The 21,511-nt window shown below is 40.0% G+C and overlaps 1 long non-coding RNA gene across 1 annotated transcript; it reads left to right on the forward strand.

Annotated features, from left to right (window-relative positions):
• Positions 1–557: 557 nt before the first annotated feature.
• On the forward strand, positions 558–3,436 carry LOC127293294 (uncharacterized). The gene is made up of 3 exons (XR_007845686.2): positions 558–1,110; positions 1,237–1,411; positions 3,048–3,436. It is a non-coding gene; the product is annotated as an uncharacterized lncRNA (long non-coding RNA).
• The last annotated feature ends 18,075 nt before the right edge of the window (positions 3,437–21,511 follow it).

Below are 21,511 nucleotides of genomic sequence, written 5' to 3' on the forward strand. Positions count from 1 at the left end.
AAAATAATGTCATGTAAATGAGTTAACTTGGCTTTCCAACCCTTGAATCCATAGGAAACTTTGTACTAACTAGTTGAATGTCCGTGCGCTGCCACGGACAATACTATGTCCCTCGATATGTTTTTGGGCATCTTGAGGCAACACTGCGTCATGTTTTATGTTTGTGTTTTCTTAAAGCGCCGCGAGTATTTATTTTATTTTGGTTCATGATATATAAGAGCAAAACGTTTATCAAGCAACAACTAAACTTGCATAAAAATCATACATGGCTTTTGCCTTGCTACCGAAAAATATACTCTGGAAATATTTACGATGGAATTTGACACAACTGGATTCAATGACTTTAGCGGTATGAACATAATAATCCCTACGTTTCAAAATATAAGCCTTTTTATCAACTTTTTTAGTTTACTAAAATGAGTTATTTTATTAAACAGAGAAATAATAGTTAGCTAAAATGGTTTAGATTGTTGAACAGGGCGACTTTTTTATGCTCTAAATTTCCTAGAAATATCAGACATGGTTTCACTCTCAGCTTCAACGAAATAATAGGCAGACTCAACTTATGGGTATGTATCGTTCAGTCACTTTCCCCTATCTTTTCCCCTGTCTTTCCACCATGGCTCCAGCCATTTCTCTCAAGATCCACGGCTATGGTCGCCGCCTGCTCTCCGCAGCCACCATGGCCTTGCCCCGCTGCCTAATCTTACACCGCTTCAAAGGCCCCGCCCCACCGCCGGTAGTTGAATAGATCGAGGATTCACTGAAGACCAGGCGGCAATCGCGGTAGCTTGAGGCTCGCGGCAAGCAAGGATACCAAACGTAAGAGCAGGCGGAGGTGTGGACCTCGTATGCACCGGATTCTCGGCTGCGGACACCCCGTGTTCGAGGGCTCGCTTTGGCCTCTGCTCTGCCACCCTCGGTGTCCTCCCCGACAGCAAAAACTCCGCCTAACCAAATCGACCGAGTCATCTTGTTCATGGTGTTCTTGCAGCAAAGGGGAAACATAGGAGGTGCACGGGAGCGTTGCTATTAAGTACAGACGGTGCGTGCACAAGCTGCAGCCGGCAGTGCGTTGTTCTTTTGATTTGTACCTGACTTTGATCTCAGGTGATTTGCCTGTACTTGACTTTGGTCTGTTCGCCTCACCCTGTATTATGATTATTTAAATAGATGATTTAATCTCTGCGGATGGTATTCATATGATTGAACCAAACACTTTATTTTGTTGTTCAGGACACTGTAATGGAGAGGTTTTCAACTAAGGTTAAAGTTCAGGAACTAAATTGAACCGATGCATGTCAAGTTATGAAGTCTGGCACGACTTAGGCAGTCTAGAACAACTCTTGCTTACTCTTCAGGTACCAGGGAGTAGAACGTTTTATATGACTACCTACTTAATCACAAGAAGGTACAGTTTATATTAGCTCTCCATGTCCTATTGTAGTTCATTTTGTTTCCAGTAAGGTCGATGCTGATTGTTAAAGCTTACTTTGCTATTATGCAATAATTTGGAATTCCTTTACTTGATTGTTTCCAGTAAGGTCGATGCTGATTGTTGAAGCTTACTTTGCTATTATGCAATATTTTGGAATTCCTTTACTTGATTGATTTTTAGTTCTGCACCAGAACAGATCAGAATTTTTTCAATAATTTTAAATTTGAAAAGTAAGTTGCTACTGAATTTACTCACTAATATAGTTCTACTTGCAAGTTGTTACTGGTTGCGTTTTCATTTCATCTTGTATACATTGCCTTCACTTAGTTGAATTGTTTTTTTGCTAAAAACAAAAAATGCATATATAACAGAAAATACAAACTGAATCAATAAGTTACTCATGCATAAAAAACAATATGCTATGTCGCCTTATTTTGACTATCATATTTGTTCTTTACATGCATAATTTCCGGAGCCATTTTGAACATAAGTAAATTAACACTAAGAACAAAAATTTTGCGGGAGAAAATACAAACTGAATCAATAAGTTACTCATGCATAAAAAACAATATGCTATGTCGCCTTATTTTGACTATCATATTTCTTCTTTACATGCATAATTTCCGGAGCCATTTTGAACATAAGTAAATTACACTAAGAACAAAAATTTTGCGGGATAAGGAGCTGTGGCAAGACAACAAAAATATTATACTATTTAGCAACACTTCACAACCATTACACTTTGAAAGCTGCTCAAATCTTCAAGTGCTAAGAACTTCCTTGTAGACTATGTTCAAAGTGGTCGTTACTAAGGACTCGGTTCTTTTTCTTTTCTTTGAATTCTTGGTTTTGTCCTTTCCATTGTCCTTGATGGCGAGTTCAAGTGTTAAGTACTTCCTTGTAGACTATGTTCAGCGTGGCCCTTACTAAGTGCTCAGTTCTTTTTTCGCTTCTTTGAGTTCTTGGTCTTGTCCTTGACGGCGAGGATCTTGATGTTGCTTTTCGTGGTGGCTCGGGACAACGCGATGTAGAGTTGGCCATGCGAAAAGACCGGCTCCGGTAGGTACACGCCCACAGTCGGGATGGTTTGGCCTTGCGCCTTGTTGATCGTCATGGCAAAGCTGAGCCTAATGGGGAATTGCTTCCTCTTGAATCTGAATGGGAACATGTCATTGTCAGATGGGCATAGAGGTATCCGAGGAAGAAACACTCTCTCTCCTCAACAGTACCACGGTCGTTACTTTGGAACCCACGGACCATAAGTCTTGTTCCATTACACAACCCGTTAGCTGGGTCGAGGTTCCTCAACAGTATAACTGGGCAATTTATCTTCAGTTTAAGTGTGTGCGAGGGAAGCCCATTAAGAGTTAGGTCATTCAGGAACTGTTGAGGGTAGTAGCCGGGCAGATCATCCTCCGCACTATCAAAGCTATAGTAGATCCTTTCCTCGCCATGGAAATACTCAATCATGTGCATGTTTATTCCATCGACATTGTCGTTCCTTGTGTATTGAAGGTTTGAAGTTTTTCTTGCTGTGAACTTGTACAGTTTTACGTCAAGGTCAAGATCATGGTTTGCAGTGTTTAAGTTATTAACTCTCGTTTTGTAGCACGGGTGGACGTCAGAGTTTTGGCTGGACGTCGGAGTTTTGGCGAGACGGCAGAGACAACATACCTTGGTTGTAGCACAAGTGGGCGTCGAAGTTAGCAGCAACAGATGTTTGGCGAGGTGTGAGATCGGGATGTCGGAGTTCTGGCGAGACGGCAGCGACAGAGAGATCGGCAGAATTCCGCTGAGTCTGGTTCTTTTTATGCGTCCTGGTTTCGTGGTGGTTCAAATTTCTGTCGGAGTATTATTGAATTGGTTCTAATGTGATATGTGATATTTCTGTCGAAACTGTTTTTCTGGTGGGGGCATCCTGGTTCTTTTTATGCGACCTGGGTTTCGTGGTCGTCCAAATTTGCTTCTAATGTGATCGTATGGTATCAGAGTACGTATCTTAGTCGACTTGCATTTTTTTTCTTTGTATACTGGACTTGTCTTGTTGGACTTCTTTTCGTGGACTTGTTTTCGTGGGCCCAAAGGCTGTTTTCCGTGAGGGAGGGCGCGACCCATGTGTAGGAGCCAGCGAGCGACCTGATCACGTGAATCGGTTCTCAGAGCGGGCAGGGAGACGACGTACCACGGTCGTTTTAGAATTTAATAGTAAAGATACAGTATAATGATCACCTGAGTTATTACACAAACAGGTCTGTCACTTACGTGTGGTTCCCATGCGTGAGGTCCCACACTTCAGTGAGCACAAGTCATGTGTGGTAGGTAGGCAAACTCCCATCTTCTTTGTCAAGAGAAGACGCATCAAGACTCTCTCTCTCTCTCTCCAGTTATCCACCTCTAAAATCGATGCATATGTAGCGGCTACATATATATTCTTGGTCATAATCCCCTTATCTAAAGATGATGGATGCATGGCTTCACATCGTCGTCACTTTCATCATCATTATCTTCGTCTTCCGAGTAGTAGTACTTCCTGCACATTGTTCCGTCGAACACCTTCACTGTGAGCACATCATCGCCTTCATATTTGAAGTGTACGAAGCAGCCGAAATCCACACCGTGCGCGATGGCGAAATTCTCCCAGCCCTTGTCGAGGTACATCCGGCCTTGTCCGTCAAATAGGACCTCCATGGTCCAGAGACGAGGACCGCAGTCAGCTGCTCGCAGATACACCTTAGCTGGCTCCTGGCCGTCAAGATAGTCCGCAAACTTTTTTGGGAGATCCTGCAAATAGATCGAGCGCCGATCGTTTAAAATTAAAGGTTTTTTAGAACATGCCCATAATCAATCACATGCATCATATATGTGGGAACGCGTACGTACCTTCTTGACCAAAGGGTCTTCATAGACGACGATGAAGAACTCCTCTATGATCAAAGGCAGTGTTGACGGTGGTGGTGGCAATGATGATGATCCATCACCCCGGCCGCCCCTTCCCCTTCCCCTTCTGGTCGGCGTCCGAGACGTGGAAGCCATGGCAATGGGATCAAGTGTATGTGAACGAAGAAGAGAGAGGCAGAACCTATTGACACAAGGGATGGCCGTTGTGGTTGTTTATAAGGAAGAGATGACCGCTGTAGGGGTTAACACAATAAATTAAGGAGGAGGTGACCGTTGTGGGGGTTTTACACAATAAATTAAGGAGGAGATGGCCGTTGTGGGGGTTTATATCTCAACAAAAAAGTAACGCGGACTATTTTGACGGAAATGGAACTTCGTGATATAGTTTATCATTTTACCGTGAAAAGTAATGCCTAAAATAAAAGGTAATTCGTGATAGTTTATCATTTAACGAATGGGGTATAAGATACGGGTCAAAATGGCGCCTCTACATTTTTAAGATAAACTATGACATATTTTAGTGCCAATTCCCAACTCTTTACGATTTTTAGTGTTTTTAGCCAGTTTCACACATTTAAATGACTATATGCTGATTTATTGGAAGTAATTCAAATTTGAAATGTAGGTGTGTTATAACTTGGTCAAAGAAATCCCCCAAAATCATTTTTAGATTCATATTACTTAATATATAATAAGGCTATGTGCTTTGGTTTTTCATTTTATTTCTGGTTTTTTTTTTGAATTTTATGCCCATTTGAATCTTGGTCAAATACTAGCTAGCTAGGTTTGACCAAGATTTAAACAATTTTAAAACATGAAAAGGAAAAGGCAAGCCTGGATCTTTTTTAGTCATTCTAAAATGAAGCTTTTGGGAGGTTCTTGAAATTTCAGTGTTTGAAACCAATACGACTTCTCTTCATGCTAGACTTCATAAGATCGACCGAGTTTATGGTTAGGGGGTAGATACATGATTTGTCTGGTTTGAACACATGTCTAAACCTTGTTTACCAACTTGAATGCTTTCTATATGACATAAGAAGACTATGTGCTTTTGTTTTTCATTCTTCTATTTTTTTTGAATTTTATGCCCATTTGAATCTTGGTCAAATCCTAGGTTTGACTAGGATTTAAACAAGTATAAAATATGAAAACGAAAGGTAAGCCTGGATCCTTCTTAGTCACCCTAATATGTACAATTTTTTTGGGAAGTTTTTGAAGTTTTCATGTTTGAAACCCAAAACCACTTCTCTTCATGATTGACTTCATAATTAAGACAGAGTTTAAGGTTAGGGGCAGATATATACATGATTATCTAGTTTGAATATGTCTAGACCTTGTTTATCAACTTTAATGCTTACTATATGACATAAGAATGCTATGTGCTTTGGTTTATCATTCTTTTGGTTTTTTCCTGAATTTTTATGCCCATTTGAATCTTGGTTAAATCCTGGGTTCGACAAAGATTTAAACAAGTTTAAAATATGAAAATAAAAAGGTAACCATGGATCCTTCTTAGTCACTCTAAAATGAATCTTTTGCGGTTTTTTTTGAAATTTCCATGTTTGAAACCCAAAACCACTTCTCTTCATGGTTGACTTCATAAGACAGAGTTTAGGGTTAGGGGTAGATACATGATTTGTCGGGTTTGGATATGTCTAGACCTTGTTTATCAACTTGAATTCTTACTTTATGACATAAGAAGGCTATGTGCTTTGGTTTTTCATTTTCTAATTTTTTTGAATTTTATGCCCATTTGAATCTTGGTCAAATACTAGCTAGGTTTGACCAAGATCTAAAATGAAGCTTTTGGGAGGTTTTTGAAATTTCCATGTTTGAAACCCAAAACCACTTCTCTTCATGCCTTACTTCATAAGACAGAGTTTAGGGTCGTTAGGGAGTACATACATGATTTGCCTGGTTTGAATATGTCTAGACCTTTTTTATCATCTTGAATGCTTACTGTATGACATAAGAAGACTATGTGCATTGGTATTTCATTTTTTCATTTTCATGCCCATTTGAATCTTGGTGAAATCCTAGGTTTGAGCAAGATTTAAACAAGTTTAACACGTGAAAACGAATAATTAAGCATGGATCCTTCTTAGTCACTCCAAAATGTACCAATTGATAGATGTGTTAACTTTGCTTCATGGAAAAATTAATGTCATGTAAATGAGTTTTAACTTGGATTTTCTACCCTTGAATCCATAGGAAACTTTGTTCTAATGCACTATAATAATCAACTGAGTTTTTACACCAACAGGTCTGTCACTTACGTGTGGTGCCCATGCGTGAGGTCCCACACTTCAGTGAGCACAAGTCACGTGCAGTAGGTACGCAAACTCCTAGCCATCTTCTTTGTCAAGAGAAGACGCATCAGGATGCGTATTGGAAGTCTGTGGGTTCTTCAGGATCCTTCGTTGTCCCTCTCACAAAGAAAAATCTCTCTCATTCTCGGCCTCGCTTCGACTCGCTCGCTCGCTCGCACCTCCTGCTCACTGACAAAACCTGCACAACAGTCAACATCATCACCCGAAAAAGGGGAGACACCATAATGCACTCCCTTCTTCTCTCCTTCCGAGTGATCCCTCTTCCTCCGAGTTTCACGCGACGGGCAAACACACATGTGCTGCATAGTAATAATAAAAAAGTAGAAAAATCGACCTACGAATCTATGATTAAATATAGGTTAATCTAGGGTTTTGCCCACTACTACAGATCAAGTTCAAAAATATCCACTTGAATGGTTCGATTTTGGGCTACTAACGTGCGTTGGTTTTTTAATTTTTTCTGAATGTTTATGCCCATTTGAATCTTGGTCAAATCCTATGTTTGACCAAGATTTAAACAAGCATAAACATGAACATGAAAAGGTAAGCTTGGATCCTTTTTAGTCACTCTAAGATGACCAATCTAGTTTAGGGTTAGGGGTAGATACATGATTTGTCGGGTTTGAATATGTCTAGACATGCTTGTTTATCAACTTGAATGCTTACTATATGACATAAGAAGACTATATGTGCGTTGGTTTCTTATTTTTAATTTTTTTCTGAATGTTTATGCCCAATTGAATCTTGGTCAAATCCTATGTTTGACCAAGATTTAAACAAGTTAATTTAAAACATGAAAATGAAAAGGTAAGCATGGAACCTTCTTAGTCACTCTAAGATGAATTTTTTGGGAGGTTTTTGAAATTTCCATGTTTGAAACCCAAAACCACTTCTCTTCATGTTTGACTTTATAAGACAGATCGAGTTTAGGGTTAGGGCCAGGGTAGATACATGATTTTTCTTGTTTTAATATGTCTAGACCATGTTTATCAACTTGAATGCTCATTATATGACATAAAAAGGCTATGTGCTTTGTTTTTTTTTTTGATTTTTTATGCCCATTTGAATCTTGGTCAAATCCTAGGTTTGACCAAGATTTAAACAAGTTTAAAACATGAAAATGAAAAGGTAAGCATGGATCCTTCTTAGTCATTCAAAAATGAAGCTTTTGGGGGGTTCTTGAAATCTCAATGTTTGAAACCCAAAACCACTTCTCTTCATATGGTTGACTTCATAAGACAGAGTTTAGGGTTAGGGGGTAGATCGATACATGATTTGTCAGGTTTGAGTATGTCTAGACATGCTTGTTTATCAACTTGAATGCTTACTATATGACATAAGAAGAATATATGTGCGTTGGTTTCTTATTTTTAATTTTTTTTCTGAATGTTTATGCCCATTTGAATATTATTGGTCAAATCCTATGTTTGACCAAGATTTAAACAAGTTAATTTAAAACATGAAAATGAAAAGGTAAGCATGGAACCTTCTTAGTCACTCTAAGATGAAGTTTTTGGGAGGTTTTTGAAATTTCCATGTTTGAAACCCAAAACCACTTCTCTTCATGTTTGACTTCATAAGACAGATCGAGTTTAGGGTTAGGGCCAGGGTAGATACATGATTTTTCTTGTTTTAATATGTCTAGACCATGTTTATCAACTTGAATGCTCATTATATAACATAAAAAGGCTATGTGCTTTGTTTTTTTTTTGATTTTTTTGATTTTTTATGCCCATTTGAATCTTGGTCAAATCCTAGGTTTGATAGCGATTTAAACAAGTTTAAAACATAAAATGAAAAGGTAAGCCTGGATCCTTATTAGTCATTCCAAAATGAAGCTTTTGGGGGGTTCTTAGAAATCTCAATGTTTGAAACCCAAACCACTTCTCTTCATGGTTAACTTCATAAGACAGTGTTTAGGGTTAGGGGTACATACATGATTTGTCGGGTTAATTTGAATATGTCTAGACATGCATATGCTTGTTTATCAACTTGAATGCTTACTATATGACATAATAAGACTATATGTGTGTTGGTCAAATCCTATGTTTGACCAAGATTTAAACAAGCATAAATCCTGAAAATGAAAAGGTAAGCTTGGATCCTTCTTATTCACTCTAAAATTGAGCTTTTGGGAAGTTTTTGAAATTTCCATGTTTGAAACCCAAAACCACTTCTCTTCATGCTTGACTTCATAAGACATAGTTAAGGGCTAGGGGGTAGATACATGCTTTTACTGTTTTGAATATGTCTAGACCTTGTTCATATCGATCAACTTGAATGCTTAATATATATATATATATATATATATATATATATATATATATATATATATATATATATATATGACATAAGAAGGCTATGTGCTTTGGTTTTCATTTTTTGATTTTTTTGAATGTTTAATGCCATTTGAATCTTGGTCAAGTCCTAGGTTTGACCAAGATTTTAGCAAGTTTAAAACACATGAAAATGAAAAGGCAAGCCTGGATCCTTCTTAGTCATTCTAAAATGAAGCTTGATGTCTACTTCCCCCTCCTTTTCCTGTAGACAGTGTTGGGCCTCCAAGAGCAGAGATTTGTAGAACAGCAGCAAGTTTTCCCTTAAGTGGATCACCCAAGGTTTATCGAACTCACGGAGGAAGAGGTCAAAGATATCCCTCTCATGCAACCCTGCAACCACAAAGCAAGAAGTCTCTTGTGTCCCCAACACACCTAATAGGTGCACTAGTTCGGCGAAGGGATAGTGAAACACAGGTGGTATAAATATATATGAGCAGTAGCAACGGTGCCAGAAAATAGCTTGCTGGCGTGTAGTTGATGGTGGTAGTATTGCAGCAGTAGTAACGCAGTAAAACAGTAAACAAGCAGCGATAGCAGTATTTAGGAACAAGGCCTAGGGATTACACTTTCACTAGTGGACACTCTCAACATTGATCACATAACAGAATAGATAAATGCATACTCTACACTCTTGTTGGATGATGAACGCATTGCGTAGGATTACACGAACCCTCAATGCCGGAGTTAACAAGCTCCACAATTTGTTCATATTTTAGTAACCTTATAGTGTAAGATAGATCAAAAGACTAAACCAAGTACTAACATAGCATGCACACTGTCACCTTCATGCATATGTAGGAGGCATAGATCACATCAATACTATCATAGCAATAATTAACTTCATAATCTACAAGAGATCATGATCATAGCATAAACCAAGTACTAACACGGATGCACACACTGTCACCATTACATCGTGCAGGAGGAATAAAACTACTTTAATAACATTGCTAGAGTAGCACATAGATAATAGTGATACAAAACTCATATGAATCTCAATCATGTAAAGCAGCTCATGAGATTATTGTATTGAGGTACATGGGAGAGAGATGAACCACATAGCTACAGCGGAGCCCTCAGCCTCGGGGGTGGATTACTCCCTCCTCATCATGGAGGCAGCGATGGCGGTGAAGATGGCGGTGAAGACGGCGGTGGAGATGGCTCCGGGGGCAATTCCCCGTCCCGGCAGGGTGCCGAAACAGAGTTCTGTCCCCCGAATTGGAGTTTCGCGATGGCGGTGGCGCCCCTGGAGTCTTTCTGGAGTTTCGTCAATTGGTACTGCGTTTTTAGGTCGAAAGGGATTTTATAGGCGAAGAGGCGGCGCAGGGGGGCACCTGGGGGGGCCACACCCTAGGCCGGCGCGGCCAGGGTCTGGCCCGCGCCGCCATGTGGTGTGGTGGCCCCCTGGCCCCTCTCCAACTCTTCTTCGGTGTTCTGGAGCCTTCCGGGAAAAATAGGAGGTTTGGCGTTGATTTCGTCCAATTCCGAGAATATTGCCCGAACAGCCTTTCTGGAACCAAAAACAGCAGAAAATAGCAACTGGCCTTTCGGCATCTCGTCAATAGGTTAGTTCCGGAAAATGCATGAAATCATCATAAAGTGCAAGCAAAACATGTAAGTATTGTCATAAAACAAGCATGGAACGACAGAAATTATGGATACGTCGGGGACGTATCAGCATCCCCAAGCTTAGTTCTGCTCGTCCCGAGCAGGTAAAACGATAACAAAGATAATTTCTGGAGTGACATGCCATCATAACCTTGATCATACTATTTGTAAAGCATATGTAGTGAATGCAGCGATCAAAACAATGTATATGACATGAGTAAATAAGTGAATCATATAGCAAAGACTTTTCATGAATAGTACTTCAAGACAAGCATCAATAAGTCTTGCATAAGAGTTAACTCATAAAGCAATAATTCAAAGTAAAGGCATTGAAGCAACACAATGGAAGATTAAGTTTCAGCGGTTGCTTTCAACTTGTAACATGTATATCTCATGGATAGTTGTCAATGCAAAGCAATATAACAAATGCAATAAGCAAGTATGTCAGAATCAATGCACAGTTCACACAAATGTTTGCTTCTTGAGGTAGAGAGAGATAGGTGAACTGACTCAACAATAAAAGTAAAAGAATGGTCCTTCAAAGAGGAAAGCATCGATTGCTATATTTGTGCTAGAGCTTTGATTTTGAAAACATGAAACAATTTTGTCAACGGTAGTAATAAAGCATATGTATCATGTAAATTATATCTTACAAGTTGCAAGCCTCATGCATAGTATACTAATAGTGCCCGCACCTTGTCCTAATTAGCTTGGACTACCGGATCATCACAATGCACATGTTTTAACCAAGTGTCACAAAGGGGTACCTCTATGCCGCCTGTACAAAGGTCTAAGGAGAAAGCTCGCATTGGATTTCTCGCTATTGATTATTCTCAACTTAGACATCCATACCGGGACAACATAGACAACAGATAATGGACTCCTCTTTTATGCATAAGCATGTAACAACAATTAATAATTTTCTCATATGAGATTGAGGATCTATGTCCAAAACTGAAACTTCCACCATGGATCATGGCTTTAGTTAGCTGCCCAATGTTCTTCTCTAACAATATGCATGCTTAACCATAGGGTGGTAGATCGCTCTTACTTCAGACAAGACGAACATGCATAGCAACTCACATGAAATTCAACAAAGAGTAGTTGATGGCGTCCCCAGTGAACATGGTTATCGCACAACAAGCAACTTAATAAGAGATAAAGTGCATAAGTACATATTCAATACCACAATAGTTTTTAAGCTATTTGTCCCATGAGCTATATATTGCAAAGGTGAATGATGGAATCTTAAAGGTAGCACTCAAGCAATTTACTTTGGAATGGCAGGAAATACCATGTAGTAGGTAGGTATGGTGGACACAAATGGCATAGTGTTGTTTGGCTCAAGGATTTGGATGCATGAGAAGTATTCCCTCTCGATACAAGGTTTAGGCTAGCAAGGTTGTTTGAAGCAAACACAAGCACGAACCAGTACAGCAAAACTCACATAAAAGACATATTACAAGCATTATAAGACTCTACACCGTCTTCCTTGTTGTTCAAACTCAATACTAGAAATTATCTAGACCTTAGAGAGACCAAATATGCAAACCAAATTTTAGCATGCTCTATGTATTTCTTCATTAATGGGTGCAAAGCATATGATGCAAGAGCTTAAACATGAGCACAACAATTGCCAAGTATCATATTATCCAAGACATTATAGCAATTACTAGTGGGCCCTGGTCCCTCGGGCGACGGCCCGCAATGCTCCGGCACGCACGTCCGATGCTGGTGCACGGGCGTGCCACCTGACCTATACCTGGTCAGGAAGGTGATGGATTCCTTCGCTTAGTTTCCTGCATGGCATACACGTAAACATTAAATACGAGCCTCGATCGGCTCTCAGGTTGTCCTGTGAATCGGCTCAAGGAGCCGATCCACCCATGATTCGCATGAGATCTACGATAACATGGTGGTCCTGCTTGATCAATATTAAGTTAAAATGACCTACGACGATTTAGGGTTTTCACCACATAACCGGAACATCCTACACGTAATTGAGCCTGGCAGACGCGAAAGATGATAATAAACCAGCCCTAGACAAGGCCTAAAAACCAACGTGGAGTTGATTCCCGGAACATCTTCTCTGGGACTAGCAAACTACATCTTACGTGCTACTGGATCCTTCAACCCGTTTGCAAGGCCTAACTATGTAGATATCAAACTAATCCTTGAAGAACAAGGAGCAATCATAACGGATCGGATCTACTAAACAAGGATCAAGCAAGGTGCTGCCCTTACACCTAAGATAGGTGTAAAGGCAGCTAGCAGTCCTGGGAGCCTCCCGGCTCTACGCGTTGCCCGTCGCTACTCGCCGGTGGGTTTTGGTGGCCAACACCGCCTTCTCAAATAGCTTGTCCTCAAGCTGAACATCAGGAAAATGCTGCTGAAACTCATCTAGCTTCTCCCATGTAGCGTCCTCCGAGGGCAGGCTGATACGCGTGCAGCACGCGTCCGTTGGGAACCCCAAGAGGAAGGTGTGATGCGTACAACGGCAGGTTTTCCCTCAGTAAGAAACCAAGGTTTATCGAACCAGTAGGAGCCAAGTAGCACGTTGAAGGTTGATGGCGGCGGAGTGTAGTGCGACGCAACACTAGGGATTCCGGCGCCAACGTGGAACCTGCACAACACAACCAAAGTACTTTGTCCCAACGTAACAGTGAGGTTGTCAATATCACCGGCTTGCTGTAACAAAGGATTAGATGTATAGTGTGGATGATGATGTTTGCAGAAAACAGTAGAATGAGTATTGCAGTAGATTGTATTCGATGTAAAAGAATGGACCGGGGTCCACAGTTCACTAGTGGTGTCTCTCCCATAAGAATAAGCATGTTGGGTGAACAAATTACAGTTGGGCAATTGACAAATAAAGAGGGCATGACCATGCACATACATGTTATGATGAGTATTGTGAGATTTAGTTGGGCATTACGACAAAGTACATAGACCGCTATCCAGCATGCATCTATGCCTAAAAAGTCCACCTTCAGGTTATCATCCGAACCCCCTCCAGTATTAAGTTGCAAATAACAGACAATTGCATTAAGTATGGTGCGTAATGTAATCAATAAATATATCCTTAGACATAGCATTGATGTTTTATCCCTAGTGGCAACAGCACATCCACAACCTTAGAGGTTTCTGTCACTCACCCAGATTTAATGGAGACATGAACCCACTATCGAGCATAAATACTCCCTCTTGGAGTTACAAGCAAAAACTTGGCCAGAGCCTCTACTAGCAACGGAGAGCATGCAAGATCATAAACAACACATAGACAATAGATTGATAATCAACATAGCATAGTATTCCATATTCATCGGATCCCAACAAACGCAACATGTAGCATTACAGATAGATGATCTTGATCATGTTAGGCAGCTCACAAGATCCAACAATGATAGCACAATTAGGAGAAGACGACCATCTAGCTAATGCTATGGACCCATAGTCCAGGGGTGAACTACTCACACATCACTCCGGATGCGACCATGGCGGTGAAGAGTCCTCCGGGAGATGATTCCCCTCTCCGGCAGGGTGCCGGAGGCGATCTCCTGAATCCCCTGAGATGGGATTGGCGGCGGCGGCGTCTCTGGAAGGTTTTCCGTATCGTGGCTCTCGGTACTGGAGTTATTCTCGACGAAGGCTTAAGTAGGCGGAAGGGTAGGTCAGGGGGCGCCACGAGGGGCCCACACCACAGGCCGGCGCGGCCAGGGCCTGGGCCGCACCGCCCTGGTGTGTGGCTGCCTCGTCGCCCCACTTCGTTTCCTCTCCGGACTTCTGGAAGCTTCGTGGAAAAATAAGATCCTAGGCGTTGATTTCGTCCAATTCCGAGAATATTTCCTTACTAGGATTTCTGAAACCAAAAACAGCTGAAAACAGCAACTGGCTCTTCGGCATCTTGTTAATAGGTTAGTGCCGGAAAATGCATAAATATGACATAAAGTATGCATAAAACATGTAGGTATCATCAATAAAAGTAGCATGGGACATAAGAAATTATCGATACGTTGGAGACGTATCAGCACCCCCAAGCTTAGTTCCTACTCGTCCCGAGTAGGTAAACGATAACAAAGATAATTTCTGAAGTGACATGCCATCATAATCTTGATCATACTATTGTAAGCACATGTAATGAATGCAGCGATTCGAATCAATGGTAAAGACAATGAGTAAACAATTGAATCATATAGCAAAGACTTTTCATGAATAGTACTTTCAAGACAAGCATCAATAAGTCTTGCATAAGAGTTAACTCATAAAGCAATAAATTCAAAGTAAAGGCATTGAAGCAACACAAAGGAAGATTAAGTTTCAGCGGTTGCTTTCAACTTGTAACATGTATATCTCATGGATATTGTCAACATAAAGTAATATAATAAGTGCAATATGCAAGTATGTAGGAATCAATGCACAGTTCACACAAGTGTTTGCTTCTTGAGATGGGAGAGAAATAGGTGAACTGACTCAACATAAAAGTAGAAGAAAGGCCCTTCGCAGAGGGAAGCATTGATTGCTATGTTTGTGCTAGAGCTTTGATTTTGAAAACAAGAAACAATTTTGTCAACGGTAGTAATAAAGCATATGTGTTATGTAAATTATATCCTACAAGTTACAAGCCTCATGCATAGTATACCAATAGTGCCCGCACCTTGTCCTAATTAGCTTGGATTACCTGGATTATCATCGCAATACATATGTTTTAACCAAGTGTCACAAAGGGGTACCTCTATGCCGCCTGTACAAAGGTCTAAGGAGAAAGCTCGCATTGGATTTCTCGCTTTTGATTATTCTCAACTTAGACATCCATACCGGGACAACATAGACAACAGATAATGGACTCCTCTTTAATCCATAAGCATTTAGCAATAATTAATATTCTCATATGAGATTGAGGATAGTTGTCCAAAACTGAAACTTCCACCATGGATCATGGCTTTAGTTAGCGGCCCAATGTTCTTCTCTAACAATATGCATGCTCTAACCATTCAGCTCATGGTAAATCGCCCTTACTTCAGACAAGACGAACATGCATAGCAACTCACATGATATTCAACAAAGTGTTGATGGCGTCCCCAGGAACATGGTTATCGCACAACAAGCAACTTAATAAGAGATAAAGTGCATAAGTACATATTCAATACCACAATAGTTTTTAGGCTATTTGTCCCATGAGCTATATATTGCAAAGATGAAGAATGGAAATTTTAAAGGTAGCACTCAAGCAATTTACTTTGGAATGGCGGAGAAATACCATGTTGTAGGTAGGTATGGTGGACATAAGTGGCATGGTGTTTGGCTCAAGGATTTTGGATGCACGAGAAGTATTCCCTCTCGATACAAGGCTTAGGCTAGCAAGGTTATTTGAAACAAACACAAGTATGAACCGGTACAGCAAAACTCACATAAAAGACATATTGTAAGCATTATAAGACTCTACACCGTCTTCCTTGTTGTTCGACCCTTACTAGAAAATATCTAGACCTTAGAGAGACCAATCATGCAAACCAAATTTTAGCAAGATCTATGTATTTCTTCACTAATAGGTGCAAAGTATATGATGCAAGAGCTTAAACATAAGCACAACAATTGCCAGGTATCATATTATTCAAGACATTATACCAATTACCACATGTAGCATTTCCCGTTTCCAACCATATAACAATTTAACGAAGCAGATTCAACCTTCGCCATGAATATTATGAGTAAAGCCTAAGGACATATTTGTCCATATGCAACAGCAGAGCGTGTCTCTCTCCCACACAATGAATGCTAGGATCCAACTTTATTCAAACAAAACAAAAACAAAAACAAACAGACGCTCCAAGCAAAGTACATAAGATGTGATGAAATAAAAATATAGTTTCACTAGAGGAACCTGATAATGTTGTCGATGAAGAAGGGGATGCCTTGGGCATTCCCAAGCTTAGACGCTTGAGTCTTCTTGAAATATGCAGGGGTGAACCACCGGGGCATCCCCAAGCTTAGAGCTTTTACTCTCCTTGATCATATTGTATCATCCTCCTCTCTTGATCCTTGAAAACTTCCTCCACACCAAACTTAAAACAACTCATTAGAGGGTTAGTGCATAATCAAAATTCACATGTTCAGAGGTGACATAATCATTCTTAACACTTCTGGATATTGCACAAAGCTACTGAAAGTTAATGGAATAGAAAAATCCATCAAGCATAGCAAAACAGGCAATGCGAAATAAAAAGGCAGAATCTGTCAAAACAGAACAGTCCGTAAAGACGAATTTCTAAGAGGCACCAGACTTGCTCAAATGAAAATGCTCAAATTGAATGAAAGTTGCGTACATATCTGAGGATCACTCACGTAAACTTTCAGAATTTTCTGAGTTACCTACACAGAATTCTGCCCAGATTCGTGACAGCAAGAAATCTGTTTATGCGCAGTAATCCAAATTTAGTATGAACCTTACTATCAAAGACTTTACTTGGCACAACAATGCAACAAAATTAAGATAAGGAGAGGTTGCTACAGTAGTAACAACTTCCAAGACTCAAATATAAAACAAAGGTACTGTAGTAAAATCATGGGTTGTCTCCCATAAGCGCTTTTCTTTAACGCCTTTCAGCTAGGCGCAGAAAGTGTGTATCAAGTATTATCAAGAGACGAAGCATCAACATCATAATTTGTTCTAATGATAGAATCAAAAGGTAACTTCATTCTCTTTCTAGGTAAGTGTTCCATACCTTTCTTAAGAGGAAATTGATATTTAATATTACCTTCCTTCATATCAATGATAGCACCAACAGTTCGAAGAAAAGGTCTTCCCAATATAATGGGACAAGATGCATTGCATTCAATATCCAAGACAACAAAATCAACGGGGAGAAGGTTATTGTTAACGGTAATGCGAACATTATCAACTCTCCCCAAAGGTTTCTTTGTAGAGTTATCAGCAAGATTAACATCCAAATAACAATTTTTCAATGGTGGCAAGTCAAGCATATTATAGATTTTTCTAGGCATAACAGAAATACTTGCACCAAGATCACATAAGGCATTACAATCAAAGTCATTGACCTTCATCTTAATGACGGGCTCCCAACCATCCTCTAGCTTCCTAGGAATAGAAGTTTCGCGTTCTAATTTCTCTTCTCTAGCTTTTATGAGAGCATTTGTAATATGTTTTGTAAAGGCCAAATTTATAGCACTAGCATTAGGACTCTTAGCAAGTTTTTGTAAGAACTTTATAACTTCAGAGATGTGACAATCATCAAAATCCAAACCATTATAATCTAAAGCAATGGGATCATTGTCCCCAATGTTGGAAAAAATTTCAGCAGTTTTATCACATGCAGTTTCAGCAGTTTTAGCAGTTTCCGGCAGTTTTGCAGGCTTTGCATTAGAAGTAGAAACATTGCCAACACCAATTATTTTACCATTTATAGTAGGAGGTGCAGCAACATGAGGAGCATTAGCATTACTAGTGGTGGTAATAGTCCAAACTTTAGCTACATTGTTATCCTTAGCATTTTCTTCTTTTTCCCACCTAGCACGCAATTCGGCCATCAATCTTATATTCTCATTAATTCTAACTTGGATGGCATTTTCTGTAGCAAATGACTGATGTCTACGGGTGCTTCTATTCTTGTAGACAGTGTTGGGCCTCCAAGAGCAGAGGTTTGTAGAACAGGAGCAAGTTTCCCTTAAGTGGATCACCCAAGGTTTATCGAACTCAGGGAGGAAGAGGTCAAAGATATCCCTCTCATGCAACCCTGCAACCACAAAGCAAGAAGTCTCTTGTGTCCCCAACACACCTAATAGGTGCACTAGTTCGGCGAAGAGATAGTGAAATACAGGTGGTATGAATGTATATGAGCAGTAGTAACGGTACCAGAAAATAGCTTGATGCTACAACTGGCATGTGGTTGATGGTGGTAATATTGCAGGCAGTAGAGATGCAGTAAAACAGTAAACAAGCAGTGATAACAGTATTTGGAAACAAGGCCTAGGGATTATACTTTCACTAGTGGACTCTCTCAACATTGATCACATAACAGAATAAATAGATAATGCTATACTCTACACTCTCTTTTGGATGATGAACACCACTAATTGCGTAGGATTACACGAACCCTCAATGCCGGAGTTAACAAGCTCCACAATATTCGATATTCATGTTTAAATAACCTTAGAGTGCACGATAGATCAACACAACTAAACCAAGTACTAACATAGCATGCACACTGTCACCATCACACTATGAAGGAGGAATAGATCTCATCAATACTATCATAGCAATAGTTAACTTCATAATCTACAAGAGATCACAATCATAACCTACGCCAAGTACTACACGATGCACACACTGTCACCATTACACCATGGAGGAGGAATAGAGTACTTTAATAACATCACTAGAGTAACATAGATGAATAGTGATACAAAACTCATATGAATCTCAATCATGTAAAGCAGCTCATGAGATCATTGTATTGAAGTACATAGGAGAGAAATTAACCACATAGCTACCGGTACAGCCCTTAGCCTCGATGGAAAACTACTCCCTCCTCATGGGAGACAGCAGCGTTGATGAAGATGGCGGTGGTGTCGATGGAGGAGCCTTCCGGGGGCACTTCCCCGTCCCGGCGGCGTGCCGGAACAGAGACTCCTGTCCCCCAGATCTTGGCTTCACGATGGCGTCGGCTCTGGAAGGATTCTCGTACCGTGGCTTTTCCGTCCCGACGTTTTAGGTCAGGGACCTTTATATAGGCGAAGAGGTGGAGTCGGAGGGCTGACGAGGTGACGACACAACAGGGGGGCCCGGCCCCCCCTTGGCCGCGCCAGGGTGTCATCTGGTGGCCCTGTGGCCCCTCTCCGATGGCTCTCGGGTGTTCTGGAAGCTTCGTGGAGTTTTAAGACTCTGGGCGTTGATTTCGTCCAATTCCGAGAATATTTCCTTACTAGGATTTCTGAAACCAAAAACAGCAGAAAACAGGAACTGGCACTTCGGCATCTCGTCAATAGGTTAGTTCCGAAAAACGCATAAAATCATCATAAAGTGTGAACAAAACATGTAGGTATTGTCATAAAACAAGCATGGAACATCAGAAATTATAGATACGTTGGAGACGTATCAGCATCCCCAAGCTTAGTTCCTACTCGTCCTCGAGTAGGTAAACGATAAAAGATAATTTCTGAAGTGACATGCTACCAACATAATCTTGATCATACTATTGTAAAGCATATGAGATGAATGCAGCGATTTAAAGCAATGTTAATGCAATGAGTAAACAATTGAATCATATAGCAAAGACTTTTCATGAATAGTACTTTCAAGACAAGCATCAATAAGTCTTGCATAAGAGTTAACTCATAAAGCAATAAATTCAAAGTAAAGGAATTGAAGCAACACAATGGAAGATTAAGTTTCAGCGGTTGCTTTCAACTTGTAACATGTATATCTCATGGATAGTTGTCAATGCAAAGCAATATAACAAGTGCAATATGCAAGCATGTAAGAATCAATGCACAGTTAACACAAGTGTTTGCTTCCAAGATAGAGAGAAATGGGTAAACTGACTCAACATAAAAGTAGAAGAATGGCCCTTCGCAGAGGGAAGCATTGATTGCTATGTTTGTGCTAGAGCTTTTATTATGAAAACAAGAAAAAAAATTGTCAACGGTAGTAATAAAGCATATGCATCATGTAAATTATATCCTACAAGTTGCAAGTCTCATGCATAGTATACTAATAGTGCTTGCACCTTGTCCTAATTACCTCGGATTACCTGGATTATCATCGCAATACATATGTTTTAACCAAGTGTCACAAAGGGGTACCTCTATGCCGCCTGTACAAAGGTCTAAGGAGAAAGCTCGCATTGGATTTCTGGCTTTTGATTATTCTCAACTTAGACATCCATACCGGGACAACATAGACAACAGATAATTGACTCCTCTTTAATGCTTAAACATTTAGCAACAATTAATATTCTCATATGAGATTGAGGATATTTGTCCAAAACTGAAACTTCCACCATGATTCATGGCTTTAGTTAGCGGCCCAATGTTCTTCTCTAACAGTATGCATGCTCTAACCATTAAATAAGTGGTAAAGCTCCCTTACTTCAGACAAGACGGACATGCATAGCAACTCACATGATATTCAACAAAGAGTAGTTGATGGCGTCCCCAGAAACATGGTTATCGCACAACAAGCAACTTAATAAGAGATAAAGTGCATAAGTACATATTCAATACCACAATAGTTTTTAGGCTATTTGTCCCATGAGCTATATATTGTAAAGATAAAGGATGGAAATTTTAAAGGTAGCACTCAAGCAATTTACTTTGGAATGGCGGAGAAATACCATGTAGTAGGTAGGTATGGTGGACACAAGTGGCATAGTGGTTGGCTCAAGGATTTTGGATGCATGAGAAGTATTCCCTCTCGATACAAGGCTTAGGCTAGCAAGGTTATTTGAAGCAAACACAAGTATGAACCGGTACAGCAAAACTCACATAAGAACATATTGCAAGCATTATAAGACTCTACATCGTCTTCCTTGTCGTTCAAACACCTTTACCAGAAAATATCTAGACCTTAGAGAAACCAATCATGCAAACCAAATTTCAGCAAGCTCTATGTATTTCTTCACTAATAGGTGCAAAGTATATGATGCAAGAGCTTAATCATGAGCACAACAATTGCCAAGTATCACATTATTCAAGACATCATACCAATTACTACATGTAGCATTTCCCGTTTCCAACCATATAACAATTAACGAAGCAGTTTCAACCTTCGCCATGAAAATTAAAAGCTTAGAACATATATGTTCATATGAACCAGCGGAGCGTGTCTCTCTCCCACACAAACATTTATTCAAACAAAAACAAAAACAAAAACATACAGACGC

This window comes from Lolium perenne, chromosome 4 (assembly GCF_019359855.2).
Source record: "Lolium perenne isolate Kyuss_39 chromosome 4, Kyuss_2.0, whole genome shotgun sequence".
Taxonomy (NCBI): Eukaryota; Viridiplantae; Streptophyta; class Magnoliopsida; order Poales; family Poaceae; genus Lolium; species Lolium perenne.